General features: G+C 33.7%; 1 protein-coding gene and 1 long non-coding RNA gene across 3 annotated transcripts in view; one reads left to right on the top strand and one right to left on the bottom strand.

Annotated features, from left to right (window-relative positions):
- LOC149131813 (uncharacterized) overlaps positions 1-18079 on the top strand; it is a 51674-nt gene extending 33595 nt beyond the window's left edge. Inside the window, exon 2 of the long non-coding RNA XR_016245213.1 lies at positions 468-18079. This is a non-coding gene — a long non-coding RNA (uncharacterized LOC149131813). The remainder of the gene's footprint in view (positions 1-467) is intronic.
- The window catches only part of LOC106880757 (cyclic AMP-responsive element-binding protein 3-like protein 2), a 579185-nt gene that overhangs the window by 530893 nt on the left and 26762 nt on the right, over positions 1-21530 (bottom strand). The gene's annotated exons all lie outside the window — the stretch shown is intronic.

The raw sequence follows: 21530 nt of genomic DNA, 5'->3' as shown, positions 1-21530 counted from the left end.
CCATCAACTCTTCAAATATTTTGTAAAGTTTTGAAGTTCATAAATACATTCTCTCCAATCTCACTCTATTACGAAGATATTATCTAATCCCCTGCCACCAATCTTATTTACCTAGAAATATATAGTTGTTGCAACTGAAAGTAAATATTTTTCTGTCTTTCATTTAAATGGGATATTTTAGGATAAGATTAATGTTGTGTGATTATGATAATGGTATACGAAATCAGAAAATTAGTTTTTATGTAACATTCTGAAAATTCATTCAAAATCAAATTCTTTTCTTAATACTTCATTTAAATATTTTTTCACTAACCAAACTGTTGTAACGTAAAATCTTTAAGTTTTCTTTAGTATAAGGTCAAAGTAAGTTGTTGTTTAGAGTTTACTATTAATCATGATTACCATGATTATGTTTGACACAATGTCAATGATTATAGTCTTTTATCAGCTAATGTTTATCTTTGTAGATGAAAATTGTTGGATAAACTTCAGCAGCCACTGACAAGTTAAGACATGATACAGATCATATTGTAGGGATTGCTATTGATACCTAGATTAGGTGAGCTAAGTCAACCAGCAATTTATTGGACAGTGCATTTAAGTTTGTTTACACATTATATATAAATACTTGATCTTTTTTTTTTAATCCTTCTTATTTTTGTTCATAAAATAAATAACCACAGATACCAACTTATCTCTAAAAATAAAAACTTATTACTCTACTGAAACAGTTCAAAATCTATTTCAAGACTTAAAAGTTAGTGAAAATATTTTATTAATTTTAATTTGTATAATTAAAAATACTTAAAGCATAACTTGTTTCCAGACATTATCTTCTGATTGCTATTACTTGTTTATTTCAACAAGACTTGTTCTATGTTCCTCCCTCTCTTTCTCTCCTTCTCCCCTAAACATATTTGCCTAGTTCTACTTCCTTATTAACCATACTACTTTATAGACATTGGTACCAAACATACTCTAATAAATCTTATACTCCCTTCAAGTCCTCTTGTGGCTTTCTGAGCACACTTTAACTTAATATAAAGGCAATATAAATTTTGCCTGACAAGCTCAGTTAAAATGTTAGCTCTGCAAAATGCCCCTATCCTCTGTCAAATATTTTGTATTTGACTATCTCACCTTATCTGCATATTTGTTGTTGAACCCTACCCAAGTTAACTCTGATTGAGAGAATGTTCCAGCTGTGACCATCCCATCATTCTTTCAGGCATTGCATAATTAAGATTGCATTATTCAATGTGCCCTTCTCTTTTCAAGATAGTAAGTTGTAATTCTGAGGGATATTTAGCTGCTATTTTTTAAACTTGTAAGAGTCAGATTTGAGTGAGCTAAGATGTTTATGTAATTACATTAAAATCTTAATTCAGATAAAACTAATACTGAATATCTAAGTTTATTTCTTGGGCTTACAAAATAAAAGGTTATGCAAGTGATCAAATACAATATCCTTAAATCTTATACTAACAACTTTGTATTTCTGTCACTGTCCCTCAAAATAAGATCATTCAGATGTTTCAAGACTAAGGTTGTAGAAGATATTACCAATTTGTTTATAATTATCATTATAAATTAGGATTTCTTTCTTAGGCAAAAGTTTCTTTTATGTCAAGAGATATTCTCAATTGAGTTGACTCCATTATTTTGATTGTATTTATATTTAACAACTGGGCAATTGTCTTCCACAGTAGCCTTGAGTGAACCAAAGCCTACTGAGTGAATTTGGTAGATGGAAGCTGAAAGAAGCCCATCGTTATTTAATGTCCCTTTGCCCCTTACTAGCATGGGTTGGATGGTTCAAGAGGAACCAACAAACCAGAGGGTGCTGCTGAGCTGAGCTCCAATATCTGTTTTGGTATGATTTCAACAGCTGAGTGCCCTTCCTTATGCCAACCATTTTACAGTGTACTGGGTGCTTTTATTTTTTTAGTTTATGTCCTGGTGAGATTGCCAAGTACTCACAAGATAAGATCCCTCAACTGTGGATGGTATAGTATTGAAGGATGTGTATGGTAGTCAGGAAGAGGCATCTTTCTGAAGACGTAAATGTATGGTTTCACTGGTTGGGGAGAGAGTGAAATAGTGATGGTGCACCCTCAAGGTGCAGAGTGGAAATATTATCTGACATGGAAATTAGGTAAGTGTTGGCAAGAAATTCTGCTCCAATAAAGTTTGACTATCCCATGCAAGCAAGGAAAGGTAGATGTTAAACTAATGACAATGATTAACATCTTAATTAGAGCTGTCATAATAAATTCAAAATTTAAAGTAGCTCTATTTAATTTCATTCAATCTACAAATGTTCTTGTGAAGGACTTGGTTGATGAGGTTCTTTTCAAAGGATAATATGCAGCTTTGTTTCCTATTGAAGTAACCACTACAGTTTCCCAGCAAGATCACTATCCTATTTTTTGCAAAAGATTGGTCTGGAACTCAAACAACTGAAGAAAGCCATGAGGAAGATAATCATGGCAGTTGTGGCTAGTTCACTGTGGCTGTAGCTGACAAGAGACAGATGAAACCCTTCTGTAAATGAATTCTAATTAACTGTTTCCCCACTCAAACAAAATGCATAGACTAATTGATCAAATACTGCTAACCTTGAGATACTTGCTGAAGTTATTGAAGAATTTCAAACAATGTGATGGTTTTAGTTACCATCAGAAGAGCTTCCAACATCTTTAGGTAGCTCTTCCAATTTCTGCTTGGTTTAAAGCATCTGTAGATTTATTTCATGCACATGTACTTTAACTCCTAACAAGTTAAAACAATATGTTTGTTACCAAGTGTTGCTGTTGTGTGTTTTCACTCAGGAAGCTTTAATCCCTTTATATTTTATTCAAAATCAAGTGAATATTCCTGTGATCTAGTGTGTCCAACGCCATATATTAAGTATAAGTGTGTATGTATGTATGTATGTATGTGTGTATGTATGTATGTATGTGATATTGTGTAGGTACGTATGTATATACGTACATGTGTGTGTATGTGTGTAATTTGTATACACAGAGTACATGAAATGTATCAGTTTACAGTCAATTTACCCATCAAGGTCATTTTATATTTTCATTATACAATGTAGATGAAAAGTAAAAATAGTAATTCTGTTTTTCAATTTGTCTGTTTTGGAGTGGGAGGTACACACAATATTACTACCAGAACTGCCTCAGTGATTATTACTCAGTTATTTCTACATTTAAAATCTTTAAATAGTAATTGATAACAAGTAGATTGTGTGTTTAATCTAAATTAAGTTCTGTGAACTGTAATAGATGGGCATGAATATTACCAAGCTGCAGTGGTTAGAGAATATAACTGTCAGATTGTTGTCTTCTGTGGAATATCTCCATAATGTCAGTGGAGCAGAAATAAAACCTATTTCTGACTGAGTCATGGCCTTCAGACCACTGAAACAACTTGTGTCATCACTGAAAAATCAGCTGGTGAGTGTGGTGTGTGTGTGTGTGTGCGTGTGTAGTATGGGGTGTGAGTGGATGTTGTTGGTTGGGGACTGTGATTTTCAGAACTACAAAAATTAGATCATATGTGTATGTGCTTGTATGAAAAAATGAAAGATACCATAATTAGCAATAGGTTTGGAGACATTGCTTGTAAAAAACTGTGAAAGCCATGTTTTATTCAAATGCTAAATAACTTTCTAAGTGTATAAAATTTTTCATTGAAGCAATGCAACAGTTCTTAACATTTTCTCTTACTGAGAAAGGCACAATTAACTTTAAAATAAAACAATTTCCTGAATGTCTCGTGCCAATTTGTTTGTGAGTAGTATCTTGTATAATGTGTGCATGTGTATGTTTGCATATATACATACGCAAACACACTTTATCACATTCAATTTAAGTGCAAATTGCTACAAAGAAACTGTAATAGTTTTATTTCAAATAAATCACCTCCTCAACACTAAAATATGGTCAAAAGGTTATTGAGAAAGCTAAACTACCAATATTTTAAGCTTGGTGCTTGGCACGTAACTTTTTTCCAACATTTTGCTTTGAAATCAAGTTTTGCTCACGTTTAAGTTCAGAGTCTCTAATCCTTGCTTTATTTGTCTTATGCCAAGTTATCTGATATAGCAAGCCATCTCTGTTCGCAGTAATTATTAGTTGTTGTTGAGAGATTTTCATCATAGCTAAACTTGTTTCTTTTAAAAATGAATAGCCATTAACTTGCTGTAACAATGGCTGGTGTATTTTCATGTGTGTGTGAATAGCAGCTGTATGGGCAGAAATGAACTCTTATTATAATAGTAATAACTTTGGATTGATATCAATACTCCCTGTAAGAAAAATAGTATATTTACCCAAATGCAATACACAGTGTTGAATATAACACAATCTTCAATTTTTGTGCCTAAAAATCAGAAATATTTTATTCTCTCTTCCTTTTTATACTCTTGTATAATGCTACTCCAAAACTTGATGTATTAAATTTCTTGCATTGTACCCAGGTCAATAAGATGGATTGGTGGTTTCTATAAAATAAATTAAATTTGTTTTGATATTTTTTGAGATCAATGTTTGATGTTTATACCTGGTACCATAATTATGCATGTTACTAGATTTTTCAAAAAATGAAATTAGAGAAAATGAATTATTATTCTGTAGTGGTATTTTATGGCTGGATGCCTTTTCTGTTGCCACCCCTTTCAGTCACCTCTTGCAACATGCAAGGATGTGGATTAAGTGATTAAAAGGGTTGATGATAAGATATAAAACACTGCCTCAGAAAATCTGTCTTACCCATGCCAGCATGGAAAAGTCGATGCAAAATGCTGCTGATGAATTCTTTATAATTTCGTATGTACAATCAGATAGAATAACATTAATTCTAAGACAGGGAAGTACTACTGTGAATTAAATGAGGGCTTCTATTAAGTATTCATTTGATTCAATCTGTATTTAGATGAGGTGGAAGATTTTTTTTCTTCAAGTCAGAATTTTGATATGTTAGCATCAATTTGAATAACTGTATGGTCAATATCAATGAGAAAAATGTGATTGGGAGGTAATTCTACTGGGTTTACTCAAAGTGTTCAACTTATGAACTAATTATTTGTAGTTTTATAAAACATTGTTTTGAACCTTATTCTGTGTATTGTTTGTTTGTGGCAGTTTATATATTTGGCAAAAAAAATAAATAAATAAATAAAAATGACCACCCCGAAATACAATAGCTGTTTATACAGCTTTCAGAATAACTCTGTCAATCAAAGAAACTTCTTCCTTGAACAATTTTCAATTTGTCATGTTCTTTCAAGGTTTATTGTTCACCCTGTTTACTTATTCAATATTCTAGGCTTCAACTGAAAATCAACCTGCTTCATTAGAGACATTACAGAGGTCAGCTGTGCGATGATGTTTCTACCTTTGCTATAATTATTGAAACTGTTTTGGAGATATCTTATGTGTCTCTGTTTTTCATTTTCTATGTCATAGTGACCATTGATCTAGCTGTCGCAAAATATGTTTCTTTATATGGATATCGCAACTCTATTACACACATTCAAATGGAGTACACTCTTGATAAGGTCTCAAACTTAGTTTCCAGCAGACATGTCTTCATATAAACTACCTTGACATCAAGAATTTCCAACTTCACTAGTTTGTTTCATTATTATTTTAGATATGAAAAATGTTAGAATTTCATTGTTATGGTTGAACACATTTGAAACTTTGTTATGTAAATTCAGATTCATTCTTGTGAATAATCTTGCTCTCTACTTGTTAGAGTTTTAGAAGCAGTGTTTTCAACAGAATGATGGTAAATGATTGAAGTTATATCCTTAATGTTCTTCAGACAATAACTACATTGAATTCACAGTAAGGTATCTTAGTTATTTTGTCACAGTATTTTGATATACAGTCATAATTCCTGTAGTTTACAGAAGTAGAAAACATTATTCTACATCGCATTCTTGATACCTAACACACTCAGGAATATTTTACATCATTATTTTGAATGTTACTAAAGTCAAATAAAAGTTTCAATCGTTTACTTAAAATATTCAACAGCTGTTAGCACTTTGGAACCATATTTTATTTTTATTTCCTCCTCTTGTTGACATTAAATCTTTAACCAAATATATCTCAGCCAAGATTTGTAACTTTCAAAAATGTGGCTGACTTCAATAATAAAGTCAATGACATTGACAAGAAAATATAAAATTCTTTCTTTTCTCAGTTATTTATTAATCATGTTATTGAAGTGTACTACGAGAGATATTTTTGTTTGCTAACAGTAGTCTAGACTCCAACTTGATGACATTCAGCACAAAAACCAACTAAATTCCCTCCAATTCTCAAATACTGTTTTACATTAGAATCATTTTAAACACTTCTCTTATTTGAGTGTTCATTCATTCAAACTGCCATACAGACAGCGACCACACACACACATAATTGACATGTATTCATTCTGAAATATACAAATAATTCGTAAACTATTTTCATAAAAATGTTTGTTTTATGTCCATTTTCCATGCTTGTATGGAACATTTCTATTAAAGCTGCTCCTGATGTTGCTGCTGTTGCTTTTACTGTTGTTGTTGTACCAGAAAACTGTTTCTGTCATCACTCTGCTACAGCTATACTCACTACATGACAACTGTTGCTATAGTTACTGATACATGATTGCACCTTTGCTGTTGTTGCTACAGCTGTGATAGCAATACTACTTCTACAACTGAAATTCACTTTGATTTCAAAAGAAAGGTGTGACAATAATGAAGAGTTTAATGTGAAACCAGGAATTCACATCTCTAACATTGTGTTGTACTCAATGTATGGCACTGTACAGTTGGATGTGTGTTATTCTTGCATGTCCCAATAAAGTTTACAGTACAAATTCTATCAATAACTATGTTAAGCAGATAGTTACAGTTATGATCGAAGCTGTTATAGCATTGGTCACTCCATCTTTTTATATTTCAAAGAGAAATTTCAATATTCAATGTAACCTTTTTTTAAGATGTGTAATTTTACTACTGTTACTTGCAAATTGGTGGAGGCGCAATAGCCCAGTGGTTAGGTTAGCGGACTCGCGGTCATAGGATCGCGGTTTCGATTCCAAAACCGGGCGTTGTGAGTGTTTATTGAGCGAAAACAACTAAAGCTCCATGAGGCTCTGGCAGGGGATGGTGGTGAACCCTGCTGTACTCTTCCACCACAACTTTTTCTCACTCCTACTTCCTGTTTCTGTTGTGCCTGTAATTCAAAGGGTCAGCCTTGTCATACTGTGTCATGCTGAATATCCCCAAGAACTACGTTAAGGGTACACGTGTCTGTGGAGTGCTCAGCCACTTGCACGTTAATTTCACGAGCAGGCTGTTCCGTTGATCGGATCAACTGGAACCTTCAACGTCATAAGTGACGGAGTGCCAACAACAACTTGCAAATTGAATGACTACACAAGGGGCTCCCTTATCCCAATTTACAGTAGACACAGTTGTCAATTATGCTCAGACAGACTGACAATTGTTTGTTAGACAGACGTAGTTATTAGAAACAGTTGTGTACAATAGTAGTGAAAATATATTTTATCTTAGTGATATTGTGAATTGGTTTTTTGAATGAATCCCTTCTTGCTAATAATGGGGGTTGTTTATGACTGATACTTCATATTTACAACTGATAAACACAAATTAGGAAAACATTAGCTTCATCAGTTGTTGACTTAGCCATTTGGATTATTGCTTTATCATCTTTGTTGTTAGGAAAAATTCTTGTATTGCTGCCAGATCAGATAGTTTGTTAAAATTGCTTCATAGTAACTTCCTATCGTTGTCCTAGTTTTCTCACAACTTTATTTCCTAATTCATTTATATATCATCAGCTATATAAATGAAAATGTATATAGTTTATGTATGTGTGTCTAGCCTCCAAAAGCTCTGAAATGGTGCATCCTCAAGAAAAACGAATTTGATTTTCAAATTTGCATCCCAAAGAGAAGGTTGCCCATAAATAATAATAAAAAAATATAATTTTGTATGAAAAATAACTTTTAGATCGATAAATTTCCCACTCTCTATATATATCATCATCAGGCTCTCTCTTTTACACCTTCCCTTCTCTCTATATATATTTACCACACTCTTTATCACTCTCTCTGTCTCTCTCTCTTTATATGTATTATCTCTCAGACATGCTGCCCCCTCCCTTTCTCTCTTCATATGACATGTGTTTGCTTTCATTTTGCTTAAAACTTTGTCTTACTTTCATTTTATGGTATACAGCTATCATGCACTAATTTTGTTTTCTGATTGGGTAAAAATTATCAAACTTTAAACCTCTATAATATTTTTGAAATAAATCAATCACAAAATCAGATTCAGTATTACAAAGTACATCAATATACCAAATTTTAAAATTTCAAAATTGTGACTGCAACTGAAAATCTCTCTCTTTCTCTCTGTGCTCATCTCCTTCATTTTTCACTTTTCTCATTGTAAACTCCCCCCCCCCCTGTATATATTTACCACACTCTCCCACTCTCTGCATAAGTATACCGCTCATGCCTTGTGTGTGTGTATAAAGAATTTCATTAGGGCAACAGAGGGATTTAAAACAGGTTTGTAAAAGATAATTTATTTTAGTAGCATACTTTTCTGTTGGTAAATGTTTTTTCTTTCACACACACACACACACACACACACATACGGACTTACTTGGTGTAGGGTGGAGATTAAAAATTTGAATTACAAAATTCCTTTTTGTTATTGCTTAAATTTCAACAATGGATCACCCCTGGGCTAAGCAAAACTGTTACTTATGCATCATCATTCTATAAAATGTGATCATATTGTAAAACATGAATACATTGCAGAGTGACAAAGAAATGAGGAAGGTACCAACTGGTCGGAGGATGTGCTAGAAACAACAGTTAAATCTACCTTAAATCCACACTTATTTGTCTGAAAATTATTTTCAAGTTATAAACAAGAATGAATTGCAGATTTGGACTGTCTGTATTTTAAAACTGTGATTAAAAAAAATTTCGAAAAAAAAAAAAAGCCTTAATTTTATGATTCATGTATGTGTGTGGGAAAAATTAATGGAAAAATTTTTTTTAAATTTCACTGTTGCTCTTAAATTATGTTTCGGAAGTGGGAATTCTAATGACGATCACCAATTTCCAAACATTTCTTTTTTAATCAACAAAGCTTCTCCCATCCTTTTTAAGTATGGTAGTGCAAAAAAAAAAAAAAAAAAAAAAAGAAAAGGCCAAAATCAGCACTGAGTAAGGGAAGGGGATGAAAAATAAATTTTCGAAAATTTTGTTTTTTACTAAAGAGACATCTTCCATTGCTTTTAAGTGCAAAAAAAAAACAAGAAAAAACAAATTGGAAAACATATTTGTTCATAAAAAATCTCTCCCCATCATTTGCAAGGGTGTGGTGAAGCCCCATCAAAACAGAAAATCCAACTTACATGGGCATGCTCTTCTGGTGCCACATAAAAAACACTTGTGCCAGTGCCATGTAAAAGCACTCATACCAGTGCCATATAAAAATGCCCATGCCAGTACCACATAAAAAGCAGTGGTTGGTGTTAGGAAGGGCATCCGATCATTGAAACCATGCCAAAACAGACAAATGGAGCCTGGGCAAATCTCTGGCTGGCCAGCTCCTGTCAAACCATACAAACACATGCCAACATGGGAAACAGATATTTATTGATAGCAATATTTATATATTGTTGTGTCTGGGGAGAGTCATTCTGTTTTAATGCCTTATTAATTAACACACTCACTGGTTCAATTTCCACTCATTTACTTATTTTTTTTCTAAAATTTTCATTGCTTCTTGCAACCTCTTCAATAGTTGTTGACTCTGTCTGTTATCAGAGCTGTGGTCTTTGTTTGTGCACCTGTGTGTATAGTTGTGTGTGTGTGTGACTCTCTCTCTCTCTCTTGCCTTCATTCTTTCCTCTTTTCTTTCTCTCACCCTCTCACATCTGGTCTAGCCTTTCTACTTACTCCTTTGCTCTCTCTCTCTCCCTCTTGTATTCCTAGCTTTTCTCTTTCCCCTTCATCCCTTTTCTTTTTTCTCTGTCACTCCCTCTCTCTGCTGTTTTTCTCCTCTACCAACAGCTAGTTCCCCTTTTGCTTCCTCTCTTACACTGGTCTCATAGCTGACCAGTCACAAATTCTCTGTCTTTCCCTTTTATCCTTCAAGGTTGTATTTTGTTTGACTGTTCATCCTTGTCTGCTGTCCTAAATCACACTCTGTGTCATTTTGCTTGTTTTGTTTTGTTTGCTCTTGTCCCTAATTCTATGTAAGAATTTTTTTTTGCGAGCACCACCAATTGGGAAGTACTCAGTTCTATCGTTAAAGGTGCAAAACTGAATATTACCAATTGGTTAATAACTGATGAAGAATTACGGACCTTCTGTTTGTCTCCCATTCATTTTTACTTTCAGTATATGTTACGTCATTTGTTTATACATTTTTTCATTTTATATATATATATATATATATATATATATATACCGGCAAGCCAAGTAAGATCGTTGCCAGTGCCCCTGGACTGGTTCTTGTGCAGGTGGCACATGAGATGCACCATTTTGAGCGTGGCCGTTGCCAGTACCGCCTGACTGGCTCCTGTAGGATTTTCGAGCAAGATCGTTGCCAGTGCCCCTGGACTGGCTTGTGCGGGTGGCACATAAAAGACACCATTTCGAGCGTGGCCGTTTTCGTGCGGGTGACACGTAAAAGCACCCACTACACTCTCTGAGTGGTTGGCGTTAGGAAGGGCATCCAGCTGTAGAAACTCTGCCAAATCAGACTGGAGCCTGGTGTTGCCATCCGGTTTCACCAGTCCTCAGTCAAATCGTCCAACCCATGCTAGCATGGAAAGCGGACGTTAAACGATGATGATATAGAACAATGAAGAAATAAGTGATATAGACATCCACTTTATACAGCTCAACTGATTAGCGCTCTGATAGAGCTTCAGGAATATAAAATTAAGGAGAGGAGAAAACAAATTCAAAGGTCGATGTATATATTCATTCAATCCATATTAACAAAATTCTCCATGAATCATTTTACTATTGTCCTCTTCATTCGGACTTCACAAGTACATTTATGTACTTATATTTTTATATATTTATGAATTTTTATGTGTTTATAAATTTTTATGTGTCTATGAATTTCTATATATTTATAAATTTTCGTGTATATGTATGTATTTATAAATTCTTAAAATTTTTTTATATATCATATAGATGAATGCATCTATGTATGTACTTTGTATACCATGGAGAATTTCGTTAATATGGATTGAATGAATATATACATTGACTTATATATACATTCTTTCAGTTTCTATCTACAAAAACCTCTCACAAGGCTTTTGGTTGGTCTGGGGCTGTAAAAGAAGATACTTAGTGAAGCTCCCTTGCAGTGGGACTGAACACAAAACCATGTGGTTGCAAAAACCACTCAGCCACGACTGTACCATATAAATACTTTCGCATATTTTTTTTTTCTTACCAGTAGAAGCTTTGTTGTATTATTTAAAATATTATTGATCTAATTCAATTCTTCTTCAATGCTTATCTGAACCCATTTTCGCAAATATATCTTTTTAATGAATATTTTCTAGCCATGTCTTACATAAATAAACTCATCTTAATCATGCCTGAATGTTCACTTTTAGGTTGAGCCTTCAAAGGAGATTCTGTGTGTCCATTCTGTTGTTTGTAATAGCCAAATATTCTTTAACAAACCCTTTAGCACCTGAATAATGGAATCATATATTTGAAGTTGTAAATTTAAGAATTGCATCTTTCGTATTAAAGTTAATATGGTTGCAGTTAGCAAATTGTTTTGAATGCTTCATTTTAATAACTGTGCCTACTGTCATGGTTATGCAGTTCAAACAAGCCTGACTACGGATAAGTAAAGAACTCCAGCTACAAACTCGTTCTTATTAATTAAGAAAAGGTGCATTAGTCATGACCTTTATAAGTCAAACACTGAGTTGAGACAAGGTAGTTATATTACATTCAAATCACAGAAATACCAACAACATGAACCTTACTATATTTTGAGCCTTCTAGATTCCTGCTATACTCACATACACATTTGATAAGTATGTGTGTGTGTGTGCATGCATGCACACACACACACACACACACACACACACACACACATACATACACATACAATTTGCCATTGATATGAAATGATATAAAACTAAATGCAGTAAAATAAAGATTAATTTATTTTGATTTATTTTCGCTTTGTTTCTTTTTTAATATATTGTGTTTTCAGTTCATTAGGGAAAAATATGTAAATGAATAATCAATAATAGATAATGATGTCAGTCCTTCATTTTTTATCTTTATTTCACAGATGTTATCTAAGACGCATTTTTTATACATCCACTTCATAGAGGTAGATGTATAAGGATGCTTTAAAATACTACAATGAAACAATGAAAATTAAAACCTGAAATTGTATTTAACTGATACACTTTCACAACTGAGTTTGTTTATTTCTTTCTTTGTACCAAATGCAAATGTTTCATTTTTGATTTCCTAGCAACAATCTAATTTTCATTGGTCATTTAGAAATAATATTCAATGAAAATTGTAATTGGTTCAAATAAATCAAGTGTACAAATTAGAACAAGGTGGTCAAGTGGCAAACTATTTTAGTTTGCCAGTTTTGAAACTGAACAGTTTGTTATTGTTTTATTTTGAGAAATAGTAGAAAATACACCTTTTTTTTTTTTTTTTTTTTTTTTTTTTTAAATATTCCTTGATTTATCCTTGTTGCATTGGCAGATAAACTTAGACTATGCATCACTGCTGTTTGTGGGTACAAAAATGAAAAAAAAAAACTAGCAAAATTCTGATGCATAACATTAGACACTAAATTGAAAGTTATTGAGATTTCAACCAACAAGCATATGAACAATTCGCAGTTATACTTAAAAAAAAATTGTACTCAAAAGTGCAACACCTTTAACTGGTATAAGATTAACTTGGAATAGAACCAACATAATGGAAAGTATGAAAAACTTTCAGACATTTGGATAGAGAACATGTATCAACATAATTCTTCATGTTCACTATATGTCTTACAAATCAAACCTTTAAGATGCTAAAAGTGAAAACTTCATGGAAATTCATGTTCGGTTTGAATGTTTCAAAAATTGTTCAAAATTGTATCATATACAGACAACAGGAATATGTTCAAGTGCTAACAAACAAGCTGCAGCTGCCTTCTCAGCTTTACCAAAAAATATTATTGATGAAGGAGGCTATCTACTGCAACAAATTTATAATGTAGAGGAGGCAGGTTTGTTTTGGAAATAAATGCTAAAATAAACTTACATTTCTAAAGAAATTCTGCCTGGTTTCAAGGCTGTCAAAGATGTAAAATTGAAACCACTAGTTGTTTATCATTCTGAAACACCAGCTACTATGAAAAGAGACTCTAAATCATATCTTGTTATATGGCAATCAGATAAAAAGTGCAGATCACCAGAACAGTGTTTCAGAATTGGTTTAGTTTGTGTTTCTACCCAGATGTCATAGAAAGATGTCAAACTAAAGAACCTAGAAAATAAAACCTTGCTTCTTGTGGACAGTACTCAAGGTCACCTATCCTGGATAAACTGATAATGCTCCAGTAACTTTTCTGCTTTCAAACACAAAAATATATGGATGAGTGCTACATTCAAAGCCTACTGTTTGTGGTCCACTTGCAAACAGTTAAATTCTTAGATAGGAAAACTAGACCAAAAGGAAATTAGGCATGGTCACCATATCACAAATACAATTAAAAATTTGACATGGCATGGTAATGAATGAAAACAACCATAATAGATTATGCCTGGAATCAATTCTATCCAAACTATATGATGAAGAACTGATCCAAAATTTTCATCAGGGGATTGTTGAGATAGCTGACCAGGTTGGATTTAATGAAATAAATCAAAATGTAACGCAGCTACTTCACTCTCATAGTGAAATAATATCTAATTAGACAGCATATATGTGAAACTACACAAACTCAAACACACTTGCACATATATTTGAAAGTTATCGTTCAGTATTATAAAATAAATGTTGAGTAGATAATCAAGTAAGACATGGTTTGGAAAGTGAGGTGGTGAGCATGTGAAATGAAAGAAGAGTAATGTTTGTTAGTGCTACTCCCAAACAGTGAAAGGAATCCAGAGTAGAGGGAGACCCAGAGAGACATGGTATGAGATGGTGAAGCATGACCTTCAAACGTTAGGCCTCACAGAGGCAATGACAAAAGACCAAGACCTCTGGAGATATGCTGTGACTGAGAAAACCCAACAAATAAAGTGAGTTCACAGCTGTAACCTACACAAGTGTTGCATAACCAACCCACTCAAAAGTACCTTGGATCGTAGGGTGACATGCTGTGCTTGAGGAGACCTATTGTGTCAACTACATCAAAATCAAAATCAAATCAAATGGAAATTGTAGTTGTGCTGGTAGCACGTAAAAAGCACCATCCGAACATGGCCGATACGAGTGCTGCTTTGATTGGTTTCCATGCTGGTGGCACGTAAAAAGCACCATCTGATCGTGGTCGATGCCAGCTCCTCTGGCCCCTGTGCTGGTGGCACATAAAAAGCACCCACTACACTCTCGGAGTGGTTGGCATTAGGAAGGGCATCCAGCTGTAGAAACACTACCAGATAAGATTGGGGCCTGGTGCAGCCTCCTGGCTTCCCAGACCCCAGTCGAACCGTCCAACCCATGCCAGCATGGAAAACGGTTGATGATGATGATGATTGTTGTATTTTGTCAAAACTAACTCCGTCAAATGTAAATAATGTACATAATTCCTCATCTCTTAAATATAGAACTGTAATAACTTTCCTCTATTATCAATGAGAAAACTACTAACTGATAACATTATCAAAATATATTGTAGTAAATTTGTATATATCTATACATGTGTATATGCTACACATACAAACTGTGATATATACTGTATAAATTAACATGTAATGTACATAGATGTGTGTATGTACACTATTTTATAAAGCTGAAGTAACTTCACAAACTGTTACTCAGAGTTTCAAGTTACCATATGTCAGATAGTTGTGATAGCACAAAATATTATTTTGTATCATTACAACTCTCTGATGAACAGTCATGTGAAACTCTGAGTAACATACAAACTGTAATACATTATATGTACTGTATATATGAACATGTAATGTATACAGATGTGTGTGTGTGTTTGTGTATATATATATATATATATATATATATATATAAAATGAGAAATTATGATAACCATAGGTTTGTATCATTTGTTTCTTATGTACATCTCACTGTGGTGGTTGTTTGGACCCTATGTATTGGATGTTCCAAGTTGAACCACAATATTATTATTATTCTGTATTGTCACAAATGTCTGATGAACAGTCGTACAAAGCTGTGAGTAACAGTTTGTGAAGATTATTTTTTTTTTGCTTTAATAAAATAGTACTTTACTCTGCCTTTAGTATTTGAGCACTATTTCTTCAAACTTGTCTTGCATCTTACGTGTGTGTGTGTGTGTGTATATATATGTGTGTGTGTATGTGTGTGTGTATATATATATGTGTGTGTGTGTATCTTTTAAATTTATTTACAGAAAACATTTTGAATATGCAAATAATGCTCCTCTTCCATTATGCCAGCCACAGTCTAATGATGCTGACTGGCAAACCAATTTTTGGGGTTGCATTGAGCTGTACTGATATAATGTAGGATAAATATAGTAATAATAACAATATTCCTTGGATGGAATTTATAAACATTTAATGCATTGCCACACGTTTCCATAATCGTGTCTCTTAAGATCACAGTCCGTATTCCTGGGATGATTACAGTGTAGTCCATAGTATCCATGGGCATCAGGTAGATCATCTTTATGAATTCATTTCTTCAGGTAATGTAACATTAATATGATGTCAAAGCAAGAGTACAAACACACACATACACACATGTATTCCTCTGTGTGTATGTATACACACACAGAACAGCCCACTTTCAGTTTACATCTGTCAAATCCACTCTCAAGGTTTTGCTTGGGCTGTGGCTATAGTAGAAGACCCAATGTCATATATGATATATATGATATTATTTCAGTGGTTAATAGTGTGACCAGCTGTTTCTTATACTGGTCTATGAAATTGATAAATTATATAAAACAACTCAGTAAAAGACCAGAATGTTGTTTTGAAATTAATTAAAGTGATTCAGCTTCTCACATTCTTTACATTTTGTTGATACCTGGTCCAACAGTTTTTGATTATTCAGTGCCATGTTAGAATGCTCCATTTTTAACATGTTTGGATTATATAAATGAGACTTGTATTGGACTCTTCTAGGAGGGCAATAACTCCAGATAAGAAGCATGGACAAGTGGATATAAAGTGTTGATGATGAATTTAAATACTGTCTTTATATAGATACATTAAATTATAATTTATTCATGTAATGTATGGCTGTTCAATGTGAGAGACATTTTCATCATAAATAAGTTCCCTTTCTCAGTCTTTGCTCTAACTTCTCATGACAAGGATGTTCTGGCTAGAAATTTTATCTAAATAGCAATTACAATAAAATTGACTAAATGTATATTTAGGCAGCTTCTATGTGGTCGTTTGACCTGTTAAAAGTAGCAACCAAGATCCCTTGAATCATACCCTACCACCTTAAAAGGAAAGGTATATTAGATAATGAGATCCTAGAATCACTATATCTGAAAATCTAGACAGATTAATCATGGTTGGGCTACCATTAATCATAGAATAGAGTTATTTGACCAGGGTTACCCTGTAGTTAAGCAACATCTACCATGTTAGTATATTAGTTAGTTACCATGTTAGTTATATTCTCATACTAAAAACTGCTCTTCATTGTGGGATATATTTTGGAGTAACTGATCTTCCAGATCAGTTGCCTTTATCGAAGATTAATTACTGATGATTCTCTTGTTCACACCTCTAAGCAACATAGTAGTTAAAAAGAGTAACATATTTTCTGCATAGTTATTTAAAGTAACTGTTTTAAGGTAAATGCATTAAATTTTGTTTTTTCTGATTTCTTAAAGTAAAATTTAATATATTCTTTAGTTATATTCTTTTTCTGGACATATTACAACTTTTACTGTCAATAGCAACAACTCATTATTATTTCTCTGTCAATTTATCTATTACTTGGCTCTTCTTGTTACATAAGCTGTTGTCAATGCTTGTTTAAGGAAATCTTCAGTCTGTCTTCTTTTGCATTTTTCCCTATATGTTGGGTAGCTTCAGTCAGCTTCTCTTTAATATACTTGATATACTGGATTTGTTGATCAAACAATGCATTTCATTATTTTTAGTGTGACCATCTCACTTTCATTGTTAACGTTATCCAAAAATATATTTATTTACATAGGGAAGCTAGTGTGTTGAAGATTTAGCTGCTGCATTGTCATACCAAACTCCCTCACTTTGTTCATTACATATATTATTCCCTATAAATAATTATTTTTCATCTACACTGTGACCATCTTCATCTAATTTGCTTTAAGTTATGATGCTGGTCTTTTACAATAATGTAGGTTAGGCCATTAAGTTTTTAGTTTGTCATATGAAAAAAAAAATGACTAGTACACCATTTGTTAATGTTCAGTTCTTTTGGAAGTGACTCTGTAACAACCATATATTTCAGTGTTATTAAGTTTATCAAACTTTATTTTCTACCTGTTTCATGTTTTCTCCTTAAATTTCCAATATTTACTTGGACCAAATTCTGAATCCTTGCCAAACTTTTTTTGCTTCAACCCTCATTACATGAATACACATATACACACATATACAGGGGTTGGACAAAATAATGGAAACACCTAGCATCATAGCATCATAATTTTGAAATATCTATAAAGCTGTCAAAAGTTTGTTTATTTTTTATGTTTTTTGATTTATTATTAGTGTTGCTTAGTATGTTTTGCTAAAATTGCTGTTTCTTTTCAGATACCATCAGAAAAAGGTAATTAAAATTCATTAAAATGGCAGATCTATTGGACTTTCAAAGAGGTCATATTGCCATAGGAGGTGCTAGTGTAACAAAAACAGCCAAAATATTTGGTGTATCAAGAAGTACTGTCTTGAAAGTAATGACAGCCTTTGAAAAAGAGGGAAAAATCTCCTCATTGAAACAAAACTCCAGAAGAAAACCAAAACTTTCGGATAGGGACCGTCGGACTCTTACGCGAATTGTTAGAAAGGATCACAAAAGTACAGCTCCCAAAATTACTGCAGAGCTTAATGACCACCTCGATAACCCAGTTTCCACAAAAACTGTTCACCAGGAGCTGCACAAAGCCAGATTTTACGGGAGGGCTGCAATCAGAAAACCACTACTTTCAAAAACAAACATTGCAATGCATTTAGAGTGGAGTAAAGACCTACAGAATTAGTCCTTAGAGCAGTGGAAGAATGTTGTTTTCTCAGATGAGTCATTCTTTACCTTATTTCTGACCACCAGCTGAGTATACGTGTGGTGACAGCCAAAGGAAACATTTGATTCAGACTACCTTCTTCCAGCTGTTAAACATGGAGGAGGATCTATGATGATCGGGGGGGGGGGGTCTTTATCTTGGAAATTCACCGGCCCAATGGATTCCCTTCATGGCAAAATTAATAGTCAAGACTATTTAAGCATTTTATCTGATCACATTCATCCTATGGTTGTGGAACTGTTTCCGGAGGGCAACGCAATCTTTCAGGATGATAATGCACCAATTCACACAGCTAAAGTTGTTACTGAATGGCACGAGGAACATTCTGGTGAAGTCGAACATCTTATCTGGCCACCACAGTTTCCAGATCTCTATATTATTGAACATTTATGGTGCATTTTAGAAAAACAAGTAAGGAGTCGATATCCTCCAGCGTCATCACTACAAGAACTGGAGACTGTTTTAGCTGAAGAATGGACAAAATTCCTTTGGAAACAATTCAAACTTTGTATGAATCCATACCTCATAGAATTCAAGCTGTAATTACTGCCAAAGGCAGTCCTACCCCATATTAAAATAAATTTGTTTGAAATTTTAAGGTGTTTCCATTATTTTGTTCAAACCCTATACATAGACTCTGTTGTCTATGTCAATAGAATTGTGGTCAAATTACCCAGTTCTATATAGAGAATATGGAAATATATGCCATATCACTCTAAACAACTTCCCTCAACTTTTTTCTAAAAGCAGTAGGAGGACAGGAAGGAGAGGTGGCCTTTCTAGACTGATGAGGTTGATATGGTCAATGTCGCAACTATAGATCAATATCTGTAAGACATTCCAAGCTGATTGGAGAAGAAGCAAGCTTTGGCTAATTGCCAGCAAATAATGTTCTTTCTTTAACTCCTGGGGTTAGTCTTTTACTTGTTTCAGTCATTTGACTGCAGCCATGCTGGAGCACGACCATAAACTATTTTAGTTGAAGAAATCGACCCCAGGACTTATTTTTTTGTAAGCCTAGTATTTATTCTATCGGTCTTTTTTGTTGAACCATTAAGTTACGGGGATATAAACACACCAGCATCGGTTATCAAGCAATGGTGGTGGAGGGACAAACACACACACACACACACACACACACACACACACACACACACACACACACATATATAATGGGCTTCTTTTTTAATTTTCATCTACCAAGTTCACTCACAAGGCTTTGCTTGGCCTGAGCTATAGTAGATGACTCTTCCCCAAAGTGCTACACAGTGGGACTGAACCTGGAACCATGTGATTGAGAAGTAAGCTTCTTACCACAGACTTGCATTTCCAGACGGTTAAGCTCACCTATTGTTTTGTTTGAAAAGAGTAATACCCTAATAAAACAGAAAGCTGAAAGGTAATATTGCTTGTCCAGAAATCACCACCTTCGTTAGCTCTTCTCTGAAATAGATATGTTTGTTATTTTTCATAAATGTCCACAGACAAACAGGAGCATTTTCTTTTGGTTAACATGTTCTTAGTTTATTATTGTTATACTCTGTTTAAAACCTTGAGAAAAGAGATTTAAGGTGACATCTTTATGGTGAAACAAACTTCCTTATGTTAATTAAATTGGTAAACTAACCTCATGAAATTACAGGCAACTGATAAATGAAAGATTATATCAATTTCCTCAACAGTTCAACTGCAACACTATTACTTCACGAAACAATGTATCCTTTCATCATTCTTGGAACAATAGAGTGGTAAAAATGGAAAAGTAACAGATAAAATATTTTGTGGTATTTTGCCACAAATTTATGATTTGAGTTCAAATACTTCTGATATCAGCTGGCCTTTATTGAACCCACTAGGATCAATAAGTAAAATAACTAGGAGGTTGATCAAAAGAGATTACACTTCTCGTGGAGTTTTTGTTTTTTTTAGTTTTATTACAAATTATTATTATTATGTAATTGACTAGTCCCTTCCCCCAAACTTTCAGGCCTTGTGCCTTTAGTAGAAAGGAATTCATTTACTAGTACTCTGTAGTTCATATTTAGATTGAGAAGATCATGTAGGATGTGTACAGTACTGGTCACTACTAGTTTTTAAATTTCTTGAGAAGATGGTTCATTTGGGATATTGCTAAGATGTTTCTCGCATCAATATCATACTGAAGGCTCTATGATGAGTGAGACTGTTTTTGTTTTAAGATGCTATATCCTTTCAAGTTGGTGCAGTTTGTTGCATATTAGTGCTTTTTAGATTTTCCTAACTATCTAGTAATTTTGCTTATGTTCCTATTAAAACTGGGACTGCTAGGACTTTTATGGTATTTATTGTATATTTTGCACTCAGTTCATTATTATTATTATTATTATTATTATTATTATTATTATTATTTTATGTTTGACTTTTGCTTTGCATTTGTACAAGTTGGATCCAAGTCTCACCCAGAAACCTCAAGAGACAACAAGTTAGAAGTTCATGTAGGTGTTATGCCTAGGGTACCATATATTTGGATTTGTACAGTGTTGTTCTAGAGAATGTTTAAGAAGCCATAAGAAACTTATGTGTTTGTTTTAAAATTTGAGATCACATAGACAGTATTTTACGTAGGATATGGGCAGTTCCCATGAGCACTATCTTTTGAACTTCAGTCATTTTGGGGTTTCCTGGTATCTGAGCTAGGTAGCAATCAGCCCGTTTCGCTGTCATTCCCAGGGCACCTATGACAATAGGTATTGTTTTCATCTTCAGATTCCACATTTTGCTAATTTCTATTTCAAGATCTTTATTTTGCTCAGTTTTTGGTAGTTCTTGACAGATCATTTTCAAGTACTGGGGGTAGTTTGTGTTCCCACCAGTTTTTATTATGGGGCAAGTCCAGGTTTTTGCAAATTACCCAGTGAATATATTGTGCAGCTCTGTCATGCCTGTTGAGATACTCTGTAGGCGCAAGCAAACTGCACATGGAGACAACATGATCGATGGTCTCATTTTGTTGTTGGCA

The sequence above is a fragment of the Octopus bimaculoides genome, chromosome 19 (assembly GCF_046866305.1).
Source record: "Octopus bimaculoides isolate indiv1 chromosome 19, ASM4686630v1, whole genome shotgun sequence".
Lineage (NCBI taxonomy): Eukaryota > Metazoa > Mollusca > Cephalopoda > Octopoda > Octopodidae > Octopus > Octopus bimaculoides.
Note: the sequence above shows the minus strand (reverse complement) of the source record. Positions and strands in the feature narration are given on the sequence as shown.